The following is a 5,660-nucleotide window of genomic DNA, read 5'->3' as shown; positions in this document are numbered from 1 at the left end:
CAATTCCATCTGTCATCAAGTGTCAGAAGGGGACATAGAGATTTGCAAGATACACACAGAACTGAATGTTGCAGACCCGTTGACTAAGCCTCTCTCGCGAGCAAAACATGATCAGCACCAAAGCTCCATGGGTGTTAGAATCATTACTATGTAATCTAGATTATTGACTCTAGTGAAAGTGGGAGACTGAAGGAAATATGCCCTAGAGGCAATAATAAAGTTATTCTTTATTTCCTTAATTCATGATAAATGTTTATTATTCATGCTAGAATTGTATTAACAAGAAACTTAGTACATGTGGGAATACATAGACAAAACATATAGTCCCTAGTATGCCTCTACTTAACTAGCTCATTAATCAAAGATGGTTATGTTTCCTAAACATAGACATGTGTTGTCATTTGATGAATGGGATCACATCATTAGGAGAATGATGTGATGGACATGACCCATCCATTAGTTTAGCATTATGATCGTGTTAGTTTCATTACTACTGCTTTCTTCATGACTTATACAAGTTCCTCAGACTATGAGATTATGCAACTCCCGAATACCGGAGGAACACTTTGTGTGCTACCAAACGTCACAACGTAAAAGGGTGATTGTAAAGGTGCTCTACAGGTGTCTCTGAAGGTGTTTGTCGGGTTGGCATAGATTGAGATTAGGATTTGTCACTCCGTGTTTCGCAGAGGTATCTCTGGGCCCTCTCGGTAATACTCATCATTATAAGCCTTGCAAGCATTGTGACTAATGAGTTAGTTGCAGTATGAAGTATTACGGAACGAGTAAATAGACTTGCCGGTAACGAGATTGAACTAGGTATTGAGATACCGGTGATCGAATCTCGGGCAAGTAACATACCGATAACAAAGGGAACAACGTATGTTGTTATGCGGTTTGACGGATAAAGATCTTCGTAGAATATGTAGGAACCAATATGAGCATCCAGGTTCCGCTATTGGTTATTGACCGGAGATGTGTCTCGGTCATGTCTACATAGTTCTCGAACCCGTAGGGTCCGCACGCTTAACGCTCGATGACGATTGGTATTATGAGTTTATGTGTTTTGATGTACCGAAGGTAGTTCGAAGTTTCGGATGTGATCACGGACATGACGAGGAGTCTTGAAATGCTCGAGACATAAAGATTGATATATTGGACGACTATGTTTGGACATCGCAATGGTTCCGGATGAGTTCGGGCATTTACCGGAGTACCGGGGGGTTACCGGAACCCCTAGGGGAGTGTATGGGCCTTATTGGGACTTAGTGGGAGAGAGGAGGAGGCGGCCAGATGGAGGGTGCCCCCCAAGCCCAATCCAAATTGGGTGCCCCCCTTCCTTCCCTCTCTCTCCCCCTTCCTTCCTCTCCTACTCCAACTTGGGAAGGAGGAATCCTACTCCCACTGGGAGTAGGACTCCCCCTGGAAGCGCCATAGAGGGCCGGCCCTCCCCCTCCTCCAGTCCTTTATATACGGGGGAGGGTCACCCCTTAGACACACAAGTTGAAAATTGTTTAGCCATGTGTGGTGCCCCCCTCCATAGTTACACACCTCGGTCATATCGTCATAGTGCTTAGGCGAAGCCCTGCGCTGGTAACTTCATCATCACCGTCACCACGCCATCGTGTTGACGAAACTCTCCCCCGGCCTCAACTGGATCAAGAGTACGAGGGACGTCCCCGAGCTGAACGTGTGCTGAATGCGGAGGTGTCGTACGTTCAGTGCTTGGATCGGTTGGATCGCAAAAACGTTCGACTACATCAACCGCGTTAAATAAACGCTTTCGCTTTCGGTCTACGAGGGTACGTCGACACACTCTCCCCTCTTGTTGCTATGCATCACATAGATAGATCTTGCGTGATCATAGGAAAATTTTGAAATTATCACGTTCCCCAACAGTGGCATCCGAGCCAGGTCTATGCGTAGATGTTATATGCACGAGTATAACACAAAGAGTTGTGGGCGGTAATAGTCATACTGCTTACCAGCATGTCATACTTTGATTCAGCGGTATTGTTGGATGAAGCAGATTAGATCGACATTACGCGTACGCTTACGCGAGACTGGTTCTACCGACATGCTATGCACATAGGTGGCTGGTGAGTGTCTGTTTCTCCGACTTTAGTTGAATCGAGTGTGGCTACGCCCGGTCCTTGTTGAAGGTTAAAACAACACACTTGACGAAAAATCGTTGTGGTTTTGATGCGTAGGTAAGAACGGTTCTTGCTAGAAGCCCATAGCAGCCACGTAAAACTTGCAACAACAAAGTAGAGGACATCTAACTTGTTTTTGCAGGGCTTGCTGTGATGTGATATGGTCAAGCATGATGTGATATAAATTGGTGTTTTAGATGATCATGTTTTGTAACAAAGTTATCAGCAACTGGCAGGAGCCATATGGTTGTCGCTTTATTGTATGCAATGCAATCACCATGTAATTGTTTTACTTTATCACTAAGCGTTAGCGATAGTCGTAGTAACAATAGGTGGCGAGACGACAACGATGCTATGATGGAGATCAAGGTGTCGCGCCGGTGACGCTGGAGATCATGACGATGCTTCGGTGATGGAGATCATGAGAACAAGATGATGATGGCCATATCATGTCACATATTTTGATTGCATGTGATGTTTATCCTTTATGCATCTTATTTTGCTTAGAACGTCGGTAGCATTATAAGATGATCCCTTACTAAATTTCAAGGTACAAGTGTTCTCCCTCAGTATGCACCATTGCTATAGTTCGTCGTGCCGAGACACCACGTGATGATCAGGTGTGATAAGCTCTACGTTCACATACAACAGGTGTAAGCCAGTTTTGCACACGCAGAATACTCGGGTTAAACTTGACGAGCCTAGCATATGCAGATATGGCCTCGGAACACTGAGACCGAAAGGTCGAGCATGAATCATATAGTAGATATGATCAACATAGTGATGTTCACCATTGAAAACTACTCCATCTCACGTGATGATCGGACATGGTTTAGTTGATTTTGATCACATGATCACTTAGATGATTAGAGGGATGTCTATCTAAGTGGGAGTTTTTAAGTAATATGATTAATTGAACTTTAATTTATCATGAACTTAGTACCTGATAGTATTTTGCATGTCTATGTTGTTGTAGATCAATGGCCTGTGCTACCGTTCCTTGGAATTTTAATGCGTTCCTAGAGAAAGCTAAGTTCAAAGATGATGACAACAACTACACGGACTGGGTCCCTAACTTGAGGATTATCCTCATTGTTGCACAGAAGAATTACGTCCTGGAAGCACCGATGGGTGCCAGGCCTGCTGCAGATGCTACTGATGACGTTAAGAACGCCTGGGAGAGCAGAGCTGATGACTACTTGATAGTTCAGTGTGCCATGCTTTACGGCTTACAATCGGGACTTCAAAGACGTTTTGAACGTCATGGAGCATATGAGATGTTCCAAGAGTTGAAGTTAATATTTCAAGCAAATGCCTGAATTGAGAGATATGAAGTCTCCACCAAGTTCTACAACTGCAAAATGGAGGAGAATAGTTCTGTCAGTGAACACATACTCAAAATGTCTGGGTATCATAATCACTTGACTCAGCTGGGAGTTGATCTTCCAATTGATTGTGTCATTGACAGAGTTCTTCAATCACTGCCACCAAGCTATAAAGGCTTCATGATGAACTATAATATGCAAGGGATAAACAAGACTATTCCCAAGGTCTTCGCGATGCTAAAGGCCAAGGAGGTAGAAATAAAAAAGGAGCATCAAGTGTTGATGGTCAATAAGACCACTAGTTTCAAGAAAAAGGGCAAAGGGAAGAAGGGGAACTTCAAGAAGAACGGCAAAAAGGTTGCTTCTCAAGAGAAGAAACCCAAGTCTGGACCTAAGCCTGAAACTGAGTGCTTCTACTGCAAAGGGACTGTTCACTGGAAGCGGAACTGCCCCATGTATTTGGCGGATAAGAAGGATGGCAAAGTTAAAGGTATATTTGATATACATGTTATTGATGTGTACTTAACTAATGCTCGCAGTAGCTCCTGGGTATTTGATACTAGTTCTGTTGCTCATATTTGCAACTCGAAACAGCGGCTACGGATTAAGCAAAGATTGGCTAAGGACGAGGTGACGATGCGCGTGGGAAATGGTTCCAAAGTCGATGTGATCGCGGTCGGCACGCTACCTCTACATCTACCTTCGGGATTAGTTTTAGACTTGAATAATTGTTATTTGGTGCCAGCGTTAAGCATGAACATTATATCTGGATCTTGTTTGATGCGAGACGGTTGTTCATTTAAATTAGAGAATAATGGTTGTTATATTTATATGAGTAATATCTTTTATGGTCATGCACCCCTGCTGAGTGGTCTACTTTTTGTTGAATCTCGTTAGTAGTGATGCACATATTCATAGTGTTGAAGCCAAAAGATTGAAGTTTAAGAATGATAGTGCAACTTATTTGTGGCACTGCCATTTGGGTCATATCGGTGTAAAGCGCCTGAAGAAACTCCATGTTGATGGACTTCCGGAATCACTTGGTGCTTGTGAACCGTGCCTTATGGGCAAGATGACTAAAACTCCGTTCTCCGGAACAATGGAACGAGCTACTGACTTATTGGAAATAATACATACCGATGTGTGCGGTTCAATGAGTATTGATGCTCGTGGTGGGTATCATTATTTTCTCACCTTCACAGATGATTTGAGCAGATATGGTTATATCTACTTAATGAAGCATAAGTTTGAAATATTTGAAAAGTTCAATGAATTTCAGAATGAAGTGGAAAATCATTGTAACAAGAAAATAAAGTTTCTACAATCTGATCGTGGAGGAGAATATTTGAGTTACGAGTTTGGTCTACATTTGAAACAATGCGAAATAGTTTCGCAACTCACGCCACCCGGAACACCACAACGTAATGGTGTGTCCGAACATCGTAATCGTACTTTACTAGATATGGTGCGATCTATGATGTCTCTTAACGATTTACCGCTATCGTTTTGGGGTTATGCTTTAGAGACGGCTGCATTCATGTTAAATAGGGCACCATCTAAATCCGTTGAGAAGACGCCTTATGAATTGTGGTTTGGCAAGAAACCAAAGTTGTCGTTTCTTAAAGTTTGGGGCTGCGATGCTTATGTGAAAAAGCCTTCAACCTGATAAGCTCAAACCCAAATCGGAGAAATGTGTCTTCATAGGATACCCAAAGGAGACTGTTGGGTACACCTTCTATCATATATCCGAAGGCAAAACATTCATTGCTAAGAATGGATCCTTTCTAGAGAAGGAGTTTCTCTCGAAATAAGTGAGTGGGAGGAAAGTAGAACTTGATGAGGTAATTGTACCTGCTCCCTTATTGGAAAGTAGTTCATCACAGAAACCGGTTCCTGTGACACCTACACCAATTAGTGAGGAAGCTAATGATATTGATCAAGAAACTTCAGATAAAGTTACTACCGAACCTTGTAGGTCAAATAGAATAAGATCCGCACCAGAGTGGTATGGTAATCCTATTTTGAAGGTCATGTTACTTGACCATGGCGAACCTACGAACTATGAGGAAGCGATGATGAGCCCAGATTCTGAAAGATGGTTTGAGGCCATGAAATCTGAGATGGGATCCATGTATGAGAACAAAGTGTGGACTTTGGTTGACTTGCCCGATGATCGGCAAGC

Source organism: Triticum dicoccoides, chromosome 7B (genome assembly GCF_002162155.2).
Source record: "Triticum dicoccoides isolate Atlit2015 ecotype Zavitan chromosome 7B, WEW_v2.0, whole genome shotgun sequence".
In the NCBI taxonomy this organism is placed as follows: Eukaryota; Viridiplantae; Streptophyta; class Magnoliopsida; order Poales; family Poaceae; genus Triticum; species Triticum dicoccoides.
The sequence above is the reverse complement of the archived record's forward strand: the minus strand, read 5'-3'. Positions refer to the sequence as shown.